The sequence below is a fragment of the Polypterus senegalus genome, unplaced genomic scaffold (assembly GCF_016835505.1).
Source record: "Polypterus senegalus isolate Bchr_013 unplaced genomic scaffold, ASM1683550v1 scaffold_1084, whole genome shotgun sequence".
In the NCBI taxonomy this organism is placed as follows: Eukaryota; Metazoa; Chordata; class Cladistia; order Polypteriformes; family Polypteridae; genus Polypterus; species Polypterus senegalus.
In genome coordinates, this window is record NW_024377013.1 from 11,496 (window position 1) to 26,645 (window position 15,150).

The 15,150-nt window shown below is 36.3% G+C and overlaps 1 pseudogene; it reads left to right on the plus strand.

Annotated features, from left to right (window-relative positions):
* The first annotated feature begins 293 nt into the window (after positions 1–293).
* LOC120519228 lies at positions 294–6,712 on the plus strand (annotated as a pseudogene).
* The last annotated feature ends 8,438 nt before the right edge of the window (positions 6,713–15,150 follow it).

Consider the following 15,150-nt stretch of genomic DNA (forward strand, 5'->3'; position numbering starts at 1 on the left):
TTTTATTAAGCGCATTCGGTGTGTGTCACTACTGGTTCCATTACCGGCTTCGATCTGCGTGCGCGTGCGTATTGAAAGGCTACGTCATCACACACTTTACGGTGCTGCCTAATCTGTTTAACGCATGCGCGAACACTTTACGGCATGTTAGGCTTTCAATACGCCGCGCGCGCAAATCGGGTAGCGACATAGTCTAGCAATAGCAGCCGAGGTAACAGAATTGTTTGTGCTGTTTATTTTAAAGGGTGAAGCCTCAGCAGTTCCTGCTTCAACAGTGATTGAACGGAACTCAAAGCTTAAGCCCTTATTTTTAGAATATCATCATTCTCTTCTATAGTTTTGTTAAAGTGCCTGTTTTTTTTTTAACGAAGAAAGAGGAACTATTTTGGCAAATCTTAACAAAGGTATCTTTCAAGAACCTTGTTGAAAAAAATCATTTTGGGTAAGTGTCTAAAAATCAACTTACAGATTAGTGCTCTATGAACCAAGTGTAGAGTTCCACGTGTGATAACTGCGCCATACTTGATAATTATCGAGTTTTTGGTTTAATTCAGTGAGAGTTAACATTGTAGACGGCCAGACGCCATTTATTTAAAACAGTAAGGATGGAAGGAAAATAAATGTATTTTATCGAGTCAGTATTTTAAAGAGCTGAACATTGTACGTAATAGCGAAAAGCATGTTAAAGTACTTGCGAAAGTAATGTACAGTAGCTGTTAGTGAAGACCTATAAAATAAATAACTGTGCTTCTCCTTATTTAGAGGTCAGTTACGAAGTAAGCAATTCATTCATCTACGCGCTGTGGGAGTGCCGGTGATAGGTTATTTAGCGCCCTAGGCCAGGTTATTAGTGAGCCCAACCGACTGTACGGTAGCTAATCCGTACGGTTCGGTCCCACCACTCTATGATCTGCGCCCCAGCCGAATGCCAAATCCGCCTTAATGGTGGCGCGGGCCCAGGCTGTGTTTTTGGGGTTTTAAACCCGCATGTTATGTCAAATATATTAAAAAGGTTCAGTCGCCTTGTAACTGTCAAGTTCAGAATGTGTCGTGCACAAAACTATCAAGTATGTAGTTTTAATTACTTTTAAACCGATCCTTGTAGTACATTGCTGAAACCTCCCTTTTTAAATTTAATTGTCTTCTAAAGTGGTAGTGATTGCAGGGCTCAGTAACACTAAAGAGAGAGAAATAAGAATTTGCAAAAAAAAATCGGAGATTAACCAATAATGTTGAATGATATTTACATTAAATCATCAAATTCTTATCACAGTGTGCATTTTCAGTTCCTCAAAGGTCATAATTTCTTCAGTTAACTAATCATGAGTTCCCAAGTCAGACAAAACTACCACCAGGACTGTGAGGCGGCTATCAACCGGCAGATCAACCTGAGTTGTACGCCTCCTATGTCTATCTGTCAGGTAAGTAAATCCAGACAGGTTCTCCTTTACAGAAGTTGTTTTAATTATTTTTTCATTCTGTTAAATCAGTTTTGGGATTCTGGTAAGAAAAGGTGAGATTGTCGTGTTGATCTCATTGCATTTTCCAGTCTTTTAAGGAATAAATTAAACAAGTTAGTTTTAACCTTATCTAAAGTGAAAATGTCTTGAATGGCTTTTTATAAAACAAAAACACATGCCTAGGCTTTGAGGTAATTAATGATTGAGCCATGTATCTCAAAGCATTAAGAGTTAAGAAGAATAACACACCAATGTACTTTTTGGACTTCTTCTAAATCCTCTACTGTTGCACTTCCCTAGGCTTATTACTTTGATAGAGATGATGTAGCCTTTTAAAGAACTTTTGCAAAGTTTTTAAACACCAGTCCCATGAAGAGCGTGACATGCTGAGAAATTGATGAGACTGCAAAATGAACGGGTGGTCGATATTTCTTCAGGATATACGGGTGAGTGTTGCTGTATAACTGTTAGTAACATGCTCTCATTTCTTCAGGAGCTAAGTGTGTGTGAGTTTTACTGATACATTTTTGCCTCATGTTCATCATAGTGTTTGGTCTCTTCCACTAAAGTATTTTTTTTCCACTTGTGCCTGTTATCTTGCATTTAGTTTTGAGAGCCTAGTATGCTAGATTAAAACAAAACAACTGTTGGATGGTTTAATCATCTGTATATTCTTTAGAAACCAGAGAGATGAATGGGGTAATGCATTGGAAGCTATTGGAATGTTCTCTACAGCTGGAAAAATGTAAATCAGTCTTTGCTGGACCTCCATAAAGTGGCATCTGAGCACAGTGATCCTCATGGTAAGTATTGCAACACTTCCTTGTGACAGGACATTTTAAATGGGACTATTTAGCATGTTTAATTTTAAATCTGTCTTCCAGTAATTAAGATAAATATTTATATCTCCTCTCTGCCCACTCTTTCACATGATAGGTGTGTTTTGTTTTTTTTTTTTCTTTGTTACATTAAAACTATGTAATATCTGACTGAAGAAACAGTTACTGAAATAATTCCTTTAAAGCAGTTGATCTGGACATCTTGTTAGAAACAGTTTTTTAATCCAACTCTGGGCTTTGCAAGCCTGGATCAGCCCTACAAACAAGCATGAAACCTGGGTGCCTTCAATAACCCATAGAGCCAAGTTAGAAATTCTAGTTATTCCTACATCCACATTCTTGGAATAGAGAACAAAAAAATGTTCTTAATTAAAACTGTCCCCATGGATAATTAGAATTTGAAAACACTTGAAAGGCAATGACTACAGATGGAAATCAAACCTGGGAATTACTACACCATAATATGATCCTGATTTATGGTTTTACAACTCAAGCTTTTTGTAAAGAGGAGCTTTGTTTGTTGTAAAATGCTGGCTTCAGATTTCATCTGCTTAGGCGACAACAGTGCAGCAGTTAAATTGTGATAAGTCTAACGCTCTTGAATATTCCCACAAACCACTGTCTCATTTTACACCAATGATTTGATGAATATTGATGTACATAAATGTTATATTAGATAGATCTTGCAGGCTTGGATTGGGACCACTTCAAAGAAAATTAAATTATGTACAAACTTCTTACTATACGCTTAAATATGCCCAGCCAGGATTTAAAAAAAAAAATGTATATACAAAACTGGGTTGGGGATAGTGAGGTTAATTTTTCATATTCTTAATGTCATCTTTGACATTGGTGCCGATACGCACATTTATAAGATGCAGAGAAAAATGAGACTTGCTGTGTCTGGATGAGAATGTACAGAGAAATGTAACATTTATTTGTTTAACAATTTTGCATACCATGTTCAATCATTAAAACCAAATGACTTCTGCCCTATTTGGCTGGTTATCTGTTGGTTATATGGGAAATAATTTTGCAGGGTCTTGCTTTAAATAACACTTCTTTTGATGGAACAAATTCAACAATAAGGGGGCAAATATACAATGACAATGTAATAGCAGTACCATTCAGAATAACCATAACATGTGCAGATTTATAGTCATGGCTTCTGCTCAACAATATTTAGCTGGCTATCTGATTCTTGGCTTTACAGCCTGCAGTATCAAATACTTATATATATTTTTTTTGATGGAATATATAACCACAGCTGACGGAATGAAAATATTAAAATTGGGTGGGAGAGTACATCTGGAAAGAAACTTTCCCCACCCCACCCCCACCCCAGTCTCTGCCTTGTTACATGAAACTGATTCTCTTTTTGTTCATCACCACATTTAGAAGCTTCACTGAATAATCTCTTGTTGTCCGTGACTAGTAAATGGGACTGACAGGAATTTGCTGCTACTTTGTAATGGTAGAACCCAACTCTAGTTCTTCCAGTATTTCTGTGGATTTTCATTCCTTGGGATTGGTGCTTCTTACAGAAATCCTGCACCTGCTGAATAGCATACATACATATACATCATTATATTTAGTGTCATCTTTCACATCTAAAAGATAGACCTGCATTTTTGTCAGATTAAGATTCGAATCTTCATTAAAAATGAGTATACGGTATTTGAACAGTGCGTAAAAGCATTTGGTGTTTGAAATTTTATGTTTGCTTTTTTTTGCTGTATATCATGAGTGTTCATTATTGCTTATGTGGCTTTAAAGAACGTAATTGCTCTCTGCAAAAATCAGTGCCAAGATAATAAGGCTGCACTGGCATTTTCAAATTACAATGTTCATAAAAACAAATTTGTCCATGATTTCTCAAAGTAAATGCAGTTTTCGCTTTCTGGATCAGTACATAATTATAGATGGATACAAATTGTTCCTTATTTCTGCAGAGTGATTCAATGCCAGTGTATGGGTGTTTTGTGTTGTGTGGTTTTTTTTTTTTTTTGGTTTTTTTTTGTGGTTTTCCTAGAAAATTTAGAATTGCAATATTTGATTAGGTCATAGAGACTAAAATGGTTTCAAAGCTGGGCAAATGATAAAATAGTGTTGCTTTGTATGGGATATGCAATGTAAAATTGGTACAATAGCTGACAGATTGGGACATAGAAGAAGAAAGTGTGTTTATAGCCCATACAATGGGGTATACAAATATAATTGTGTGTTAAATAATCTCTGCTTTGTAAACAAAGAATTTTTAGTTTCTCTTTCAGGTTATTTACATTTGGGTATATTAATCATTCTTAAACTCTTTGCTGAGGGTTTTTTTTTAACCTTCTGCAGGTTAAGGTTTGTACTTTTATATGCCATTGCATAGTATGAACTTTTTGTGTCCTGTTAGAGTAATATGTTGCAAGGGTGATATCTTTTAACTAGCGTCATATGAGTGAGTGCTTTTCTTTGACATTGAGTTTCTCATGTCAATGTTCCAAACGTTACATTCACGTGAAAAGTAATTAATTTCTTACACCACATTTGTTTTTTGATTATTGACTCCTTATTGGGGTGGTGTTTTTTTTTTTTTTTTATTATTATTTTCAATTGGAAGGCATTATTTTACAATATGCTTTTCTTTTTATACAGATGTGTGATTTCATAGAAACCCACTATTTGGAGGAACAGGTGAAGTCAATTAAGGAGCTAGGGACTGGGTTACCAACATGCATATGGGTGCACCCAGAATGGTTTGCAGAATACCCTTTGACAAGCATACCCTTGGCTCGCTCAAGTTAGACTACTTTCCCCAAGTAGTGCCTTGGGTGTGCACCTTTATTACTGGTGTCTGTCCTCATTTAATGGTTGATATATTGCTTGTGTAGTTATTTGCTATGCTTTGTCTTGATCACTTTTATTAAACAAAATATATTGTACCTGGAATAGCATGTGGAGTCTCATTTCCACCTTTGTGCAGATCACTATGGATATTGGTGTATTAAACTTCAATAAAATACAGATATGTTCTAAATAATCTTTGGCCTGTATGTGTTTTACGACGAAAATGGGTTCTGTGCAGTAAGATTATAATGCTAAAACAGTGTTTCTTAAATGAGGTGTTCACTATGTAAAAATAGTTTTGCCAAAAACTGTTTTGTAATCAAGTATGCTTTGGAAATGATATTGTAACATAAAAGGTGGTATGTGAGGTTTAAACACACAGGTTAGGAATGGTTCAATTTAATTTATTTTTTTTTTTTAAAAGCTGAAGTTTTAGGAATGCATTAATCTGCTTTCATCTACATACAGTGTCACTTTAATATGTCCTTTTAATCGCACTAGCTTTAAGTTAAGCAACAATGTACAGTAGGTTAATATGTCTTTTAGATTGACAAAGTTGACTTAATTCTGTTGTGTAATGTTTTAAAGGTGCACAATTTCAAGAGTACATTGATCTGATGATCTAGTTTTTTTGTGAGAGCTACAATGTTGTAATTGGAATTAAAAAATGACAAGTATCTTGGAATATTGCTAGTGGACAAATAAGTTTAGAATTTACTGAGGTACAGGCAGGGGCATTTGGCAATTGTTGTCATAGATACTGGAAAGTGAGTGTATTGTGTATAAACTGGGCTTGACTGTAACTAGAATGTCCTAGTCCTTGAGTCTAGTTGGTTTTAGTAATTTTTACATGGCAGTGATTAACTCACTTGGACTATTTAGACTGGTACATTTAGGGTTTTTTTTTTTTATAACAAGTAGATGTTTATATGAAATTCTAGCAATCTTTTTAAAGAGTGCATCTTTATTGTTGAAGCTCCAAGTTAAAGCCAGTTCAGTTTGTTCATTCTTGTAAACTTTCTGTCTCTCCATCTGAGGCTGTATCAGAGGAGCTTGATGTTGGTAAAGTTGGGTGATGGGGTACCTGCTTTTTCTTTCCAACACCTAAACCAAAGCTTGGTGTTTGAAACCCCTTGGTGGACAGAGACTTGTTCTCTAAAGCTAGATTTTCCAGTGTCCATCTAGGTTGCTCATGAGCCATTAGCCCTTTGGGGTGCCAATTTCAAGATTTTTGGCCTTCAGGAAAACAAAACTGTAGTTTGACTTCACGATTGTAATTCTGCAATTGTTGGGCTTACTTGAGTGCATGATGATGGATCCTTGGCTGGAGTCTTTTTTAGGAAATGGAGAGTTCCTTGGGCTGATGTTGACTTATCCTCTTCATTTAACATCAACGAATTAAGCCCCATGTTTGTAGTATCTGGAATATCAATGAAACTTGTTTGTGGTAAAATCGTGGACATAGAGAACTTGTACTGCATTGTAATTTTGCCCTACTTTTCCACTCGCGTAGAACGCTTGGATCTTGAAGAATATGGAAACATTGGCACAGAGTGGATTGTGTCGGAGGGCAGCTAGAAACCAGGCCTGTTGCAGAAGGGCACAGACATGAAGGCAAAATCTAAATCAATAGTCTTATCTGGGTTTGGGCTGTCCACCACCCCCATCCACGATGCATTTGAAGTGTATGATTTTTTATTGGAGGCAGGAGGTGACTCCTGGTGCAAACGTAGTTGAATGTGGCTCATAGGTGTCCCATTGTGTAATCTGAGTAGGTTTGCCTTCTGACTAGTACAAGGAAGTCTCATGCGATGGCTTCCTGGTAGTCTTCCAGGAGTTCCCAGATGGTGGCGGTTTTCTTCTTCTTGCTCCTTAATTTGTCCTAACATTTGGAATTCCATGTCCTCCTTTGGTATGCTAGGGGGAGGAAAAAAAATTGTTAGAAATAATGACTCTATCCCAACCCCAAAACCACACACACACACCATCCATTAACATGCTGAAGTTGACCTCGTACATCCTTTTTTTTTTTTTTTGCCATCCACAGTTTGGTTTGGTCTCCATCTGACCAAACCAACCCACCAAAAAGAATTAGGAATTGAAAGCCTACAATACAGGATTGTAAGAGACATTAATACCACTTTTATGTGAAATGTGGAGCCCATGAACGATGGTATTTTATGGTCCACTGTTGCCATGGTATAGGGTGGCTGTGGTTCTGAATCATTCCAGTACTTGTCCTTCTCCAGGGCTGGAAAATTCTCATACATTTCATCCACAGTCAGGAGTGAAACCTGCAACATTAAGCGTGTCAATGTTGGCAATGCAGACAGCACTGGCTCTATTGGACTAACTTTCAAGGATGTCATTTATACAGATTGATACACACAAAGAGGCTCAAATGTGCATATGAAACATCCCACATTGACATCTGGATTTATTTAAAAAAAAACTTTTTGGAGGAACATATGTGATTTATGGCAACTGAACCACCCACACACATTTAGGAGAAACTGAAATATGATATTCTTGACTTAGTAGGAATGCAGCTAAAAGAAGCTACCTTTGTTAACTGTAAGCAGTTATATTCCAATAATACATTTGTGATACCTGGGTAAGACTGACAAAGATTATGGAGCAGTGGCCTGATCAACCCATAATTCACTTATTTTGAGGAAAAGTAGATTGGACAGATGATGGTACAGTACATGGTGGTGGCTTATTGGTAGGGTAACTCTCTACACCCTGAATTTTTCATGTGATTTCTACTATTCATTGTAATGGCAATCGCAACACTGTGTGCCATGTAATAGCATATACTCTTTCAGACTCTAGTACCTTAACACCTTCCTGACCCCTAGTATCACAGAAAAGATGTTATTCTGCACATTATTTTGCATTTAAAGTTGTTTAGAGCAAATTATTGGTGGGGTGGGAGAGATCTGCTGTACCAGCCAGTTACTTTCTGCAGCATCTTGATTGCATGTGTTTGGGGGCAATTATCATGCTCTATACAGTAATCCCTCGCTATATGCGCTGATTTTCAGGGCTTCACTCTATCGTGATTTTAAATGTAAGCACATCTAAATATATATCATGGATTTTTCGCTGGTTCTGGCTTTCTGTGGACAATGGGTCTTAATTTATGGTACATGCTTCCTCAGTTTGTTTGCCCTGTTGATTTCATACAAGGGACGCTTATTGGCGGATGGCTTAGGAGCTACCTAATCAGAGCATGTATTACATATTAACTAAAACTCCTCAATGGTATAATGATGTGCTTCCCGGCTGTGCTTGATTGTTTGTTTCTCTATCTCTGTCACTTCTGCCTGACGGAGGGGTGTGAGCAGAGGGGCTGTTTGACAGAGGCTGTTTGCCTAGAAGATACAGACGCCCTCTACAAAATGCTGCTTTTATCGCTGGTGCTTCTGCATACTTAAAAGCACGTATTTTTGATTGTTTTTTTCTTAGCGTAGCCTCCTGACATTCTCTGCTCCTGACGGCACTCCTTTGAAGAGAAGATATGTTTGCATTTTTTAATTGTAAAAAGAACTGCCATCTCAGTCTTGTCATGGAGCACAGTTTAAACTTTGACTAAAGGGTGTTATTTCATGTCTAGAGGGCTCTAATAATGTTAACAGTGTGGGAGAGTTTATAAGGGCTTAAAATATATAAAAATAACCATAAAAACATATGGTTTCTATCGAGATTTTCACCTATCGCTGGGGCTGAATGAAACCCCCTGATCGTAAGAGAGGATTACTGTATATGCTTCAGTGTGGTATTGAAGGCATGTCACCTGTACACATTTACAAGGTGGTTGTGATTAATTAAAGGGTAAATTGCTAAAAAAAACCTGGTATATGCACATATTATTATTTTTAGCGAAATTTTGCTTAACATGTATGCAATTTTGATGCTGAAACACTTATTGGCTAGTAGTGCAGCCTCCCTCCTGTGCTCTGCAACTAAGCTGGGAAGATTAATGTATTACTTATTGTGGCTCTCTGCTTGATGGGGTTAGTGAAAGGCATATGGAATTGCTATTACCCAGCACATGTAATGAAATCACCGTTCCTACAATGAAGAGTACAGGCCACATGGAAAAATTGAGGATTCAGCCAGCTACCACATACAATACTATCACATGTGCCAAAGTTACTTTAACTCAAAATAAACTAATTATGGGTGGACTCAGTTCTCCAATTATCATGGATGGTTTGTGCTTTATTGGGCCTAAACTGCTTATGGTTACAAAAGCACCTTCTGCTAGATGCTCTTATTGCAATATGAGTAGCCCAATGCTCCAATTATTTTAGAGAACAGACACTGCTGCAGTTTGCCTCTCTAAAAGGCAGTAAGTGCATGTTATATACACCATACAAAACTGGATATAGTGTCCTGCGTTGGTTAATGGTTTCCAGCAGAATGAGCATGATGATTTGAAGCTTGGTTGAAATATTCCTGATCATTCGGCCAGTTGACTGAAAAGTGACAACAGGTACCTGAAACAAACTGATGGAAAACCAAAAAAGGTCTTCAGTGCTAGTATTCAGTATTGATCCACTTAAAAGGAAACTAAAATACATTGTGATTATCGCTTTTAACAGCTTGATAATATGAAATAATATACAGTACATGTGACTCGTCACTTAGCATTTAGCTGCATTTCTCTTTTGGATCAAGGGTGTTGTCACTTCAGATTCTCTGAAATGCTGTGTATCAGAGTTGCCATAAATACACATGAATTTTCCTGTCAAGTTTTTTCTTTATAATCCCAATGTTTGTGTGGAAAGATGCATAGGCATGTTTTAAGCCTATCAGGTGTGATAGGTTTTATCATTCAGACCCAATGGTGCCCTTTTCATTCTGAGGTTCTACACAAAGCATTTAACACTTTTTTTAAAAAAAAAATATTTGTTATCACTAATCTTCAGCTTTTTCAAGTGCAAATAAATTCTCCAAAACTGTCATCTTGTGGAACACTGGTAATGGGTACCTGAGACGATCTAGTAGCCAGTTGGTCTCAAAGTCATCATCATCTTCACCAAAGGGGTTAATCAACTGTTCTGCTACCTGCAATTGCAGGTTCGACAGTATAAATAACAATAACACTTAAATGTAAAGAGCAATACACTAAGAAGCAGACAATATACATCAGCCTGGAGTGTAGGTGTCTATCAGTTACATTTTTAAGAGTTGAATACTGGCCTCGATGTTGTCTAACTCACCTTTAGCCAGCCAGCATAGAAGAAAAATTGTAAGAGAGTGAAAATTGGAATAAACAGGTCCAATTCATGTCCTGATAACCCTAAGGGATCCAAAATTGACCAATCAAAGAGGCAAGGAAGAAGCTGTATACAGCCATAGTCACAACCTATTATGAGGAAACAAAAGCAGAAAACATTTTTTAATAATTTCAGTGGCATTATCTGTAACAAGAGGAGTGCTGACCATGCAATAACAGATACTAATTTGAGTAAAACTAATTTTCACTAGTTGGGCAAATCAGAAGTCATTTTATTCTGTGACAAAGATAATCCACGTCAGTTTCTGTATGCACAAAACAATACTGTACACTTAAACTCTTAATGACAATTATAAAGAATTTCATTATGTTTTACTTACGCTTTTATAACCAAGTCTGCTCTCATTTGAGTCTTATTGTACATGTGGTGAGTTAAGGTTTAGTAAGACTGGGTGCAAGTACTTTATTAAGGTGATCTGTGGTAAAGAAACAGAAAATACAGATTGTGTTATACCTGAGTGTAGACCAGTGGGACACTGATCCAATCATAACTGTATAGCTTCCTACATTGGTCCCGCAAGCTGTTAAGCTCCTAGAGAAAAATTAAAATTATTTAGTTTTATCATAGCCAAAAATATTGTTCTGAGATAGAAACTGTGATCTTTAAATGATTTATATACTACATCAAAACTCTGGTTATGCCCGTGAGATTTGTAGTGTGATCAAAATGTATGAGGAGACTTGAAGGAAATTCCATAATTTTGCTTTGCTTTGAGAAATGTAAATGTAGTGTCACTTACAGCGTGATCTCAAAGACAACAAAATACAAGAAAAAATAGCTTGCATTAATTGTTCAGTATCAGCTTCTGCTAGGGAGATCTATTTGAAAAATCTGCAGGCTAAATGTAGTTTCAACAGTTAGACCACTTATACACTTATCTCTCAGCTGAGATGCTCTCAGTGCTTTGGTCATTTTTCTCCAAGTGCTGTTGGAGCATATATTGTAGAACTTGGGAGTGTGGAAATTTGTTGAGGGATGTAATTCAGTTACCACATTTGATGTTTTGGTGCAGCATGTCAAGGGTTATTATAAATACAAAATAAGAGACACTGTTCTACAAGAAGCAACCTCTGATAAGGATTTAGCAGTTTATATTAATGCAACATTTTCATCAACTAAATAATACACAGAAGCAATGAAAAGGCAAATAAAATGTTAGGTTATATCATAAAACTGTTGAATTTAAGTTAAAGGGGGTTGTGCTCAAACTATACAATGCACTATTAAGGCACATCCGAGTACTGTGTGCCATTTTTTCACCACAGTAAAGAAACATAGCAGCACTTGAAGCTCTGCAAAAGGAGAGCAACCAAGTGCATCCAGGAATCAAAGTCATGTTTTACTCTAAAAACTCACAGAATTAAACATGTTTAGTCTCAGAAGAGGAGACTGAGGAAAACATATTCCAGGTATTTAAAATCCTCAAAGGCATTAATAAAATAGATCCAGCAGCATTTTTTCAGCTATGGGTGAATCACATATTCAAGGACATCAATGGAAATAAAAGGGAAGTGCATTTAAATCTGAAGCCAGGAAGCACTTTTTATACAAAACGCTAGGTGACTCTGGAACAAACTACCAAGACATGTAGTTGAAGCAGAAACCTTGACAACCTTTAAGAAAAATCTGTATGTGATATTGCTATTAGCTAAAACAAACGGGCTTAATGGACAGAATAGTCTATACTCATTTATCAAATATCTTAAGTTCTAGGTAGTTATGGGCTTTTTTATGAATATGGTGGTACAATAAAGCTATCAGTATTAACTAGGAGCTTTGCCCATTTTGTTAGAAATCTCTGAAAATAAAGGACTTTTTTAATATTAACCTTGCAAAGCAAAGAAATATTCTCTTCTAGACTGATACAACAGAATAGTAATAACAAAAAACCCATATAGCATAAGAATATGCTGACATTGTTGCACAGATATCATGGGGGCTGAGAGAGAGAGAGAGCAGGGTCAGCTAACCTCAACAGAAATAGCCTACTGTGTTCAAAGGTATATCTGCATGGCTGAAACAAATTCTCCTATTAGCCCATACTGTAAGGAGGCTGCTTCTGAGCTGAAAGTTGGGGAGTCAGGGCTGACTACCAGCAGCTCACTACAGTACAAATCTGTTAACTAAGATGCCTTGTGGTGCCAGTCCACTGCAATCCTCACAAAGGAAAATTAAAATGTATTGAATGTAAAACAGTAAAATTTCATAAGGAAATTTTAATTATTAAAACCACAGACACATTAAATATTCATTAAATGTCATGCCTACCTAGATTTGTAGCAAGACAATCCTCCATTTTATGGCTTTTGTATATCTATATTATTATTTATTGTAAAATATTAGATCTTATGGCCTCATAAAATATGTGACTCTAAAAAAGGAACAGATTCAGAAATGCGTAATGATTCCTCTATAAGACAGACGCGGGTCACTACACCATAGTGTATTGAGTGAGGCAAATTATCTGCATTGTTAGGGAGCATCAGTTACGGCACTACAGCCATGTAATCGATTCCCAGAGTGAGGACCTGAGCACTGGACCAGGCCAAGGGGACACCTACATAACTCCTGGCTGTGGCAGATAGAAGGTCATTTCTGGGGTTGGGACTGGACCGTGTGTCTGCCTTTGGGAGTTGCAACCAGGATCCCACAATGTTTGTCCGGATGGTGGGTGTGGCAATGCACTCTACCAGTGCATGCACCCCAGCATGACCTGACCTCACCTAAGGAGCATTGTGGGGTTGTTTGGACAAACACTTAACTTTATAAAAAACATTGAATATAAAAATGCTTTTTTACATTCTTTATTTTTACATGTGATTTTTTTCTCCTATTATCTTGTAATACAGAAATATACTGTAGGAGTTGGGTACGTATTGTCTAATGGTTTGCTGGAGCTTCTTTGAAATCACAGTTATCATTCTTCATGTCTTCATCAAACTACCCTCTGTCACACACACGTCGCTTAGGGTCAGCCAACGGGCCCAGCTGTGCAGAAAGAACTAAGATGAAATATAACATGAAGTATTAATGCCTTTCTCGCCCTCACCAGAAAACAAGAAGATCAAAAGCCCTCATAATGCCTATAAACACCGCTCCTGACACTCGAGATGACTCCATTCGCATGCAGTCCATCTCCATGTCTCTTCCACCTTCCTATTGTGACTTTACTTCCAGTCCTTTTCCATTGTCCTCATTTCCAGCTACTGATGATAACATCACCTCCGTCACTTACCCTCCATGTCACCACCATTTCCTCTGTTTGTTATACTATTGGTCACGACTACATAAAAGCTCCAATGAAGATTGTTTTGGGAGGAACTGTTTTGGTGTAAACACTTTTGACCATATTTTCAGCGCAATTATTGCCTGGGCCACCAATATTATAGGGACGATCCCCAACACTTAATCTGTTTTGTTGTTCTGTTATTTCTTCACACCTCTTACTTTTGATTTTGTTGAGAATTAGAGTTAGAGTTGACATTTGGAAATATTTGCGGAGACAAACAGGAAGCATCTGCTTATATCAGTGAAGGGTTGGCGTATTGAATAATACTGCCTTAAGCAAGGTAAAACATTGTTGCCCATCTCCACAGACATGTCTCCTTACTAGGCGTGAGGTGGTGCACTTAATTCACATACAATACATAAAATAATATATATATATATATATATATATATATATATATATATACTAGAAATACCAGGCTTCGAGGAGAAGAGTGTTAAAGAAGCAATGAAAAGAAAAGGAAACATTTTGAAAATAACGTAACATGATTGTCAATGTAATTGTTTTGTCACTGTTGTGAGTGATGAGTGTTGTTGTCATATATATATATATATATATTTACACACACACACATAAACATATATATATATACATATCTATACATATACACATATATACATACATATATATATATCTACATATATACACATACATATACACACACACATAAATACATACACACATACATACATACACACACAAATACATATATATATACATCACACACACATATATAAACATATATATACATATACATACATATCTACATATATACACACACAGCTATTTCAGATCAGTGCAATACGCTGCTTGTTAAAACGGATAACTCCCGCTCTACGTCAAGTCTGCTGGATATTATGAACTATCGTATTTGTTCAAGTTCTATTTAAATTTTAAATAGAAGGAATTTTTATTTAGTCGACAGAAATATCTTTGGTAGGAATGGTAAAAACAGACAGGAATATTATTCGTGAATAAATCAACTCAAACCTTAAACAACTTAAAATATTTAGCTCTCCATAAAAATTTATCCTGTCTAAATTATACAAGTTAGAAATAAAGTAAACGTTAAAAGAACAAACATTCACATTTCTTTACTCTTATGTAATTTTATATAAAAAATAAAATTAGATTTTAAATATCCCAAAAGATTTTGCTCTCCATAAAAATATATCCTGTCAAAAGCCTTAAATTTTACACCGTTTGGCTTGCTCTCTCTCTCAAGGGTGGGGATCGATCTGCTCTTAGCATAATTCTTTTTTTTTTTTTTTGTAAAAACTTGATTACTATGTATTGATTGTAATAAAATTAATAAATAAATAAAAAAAATATATATCCTGTCAAAATGATACAAATTCAAATATGAACATGCTGCATAACAAAACCTAGGAATATAAATGAAATGTGATCCTTTCAGC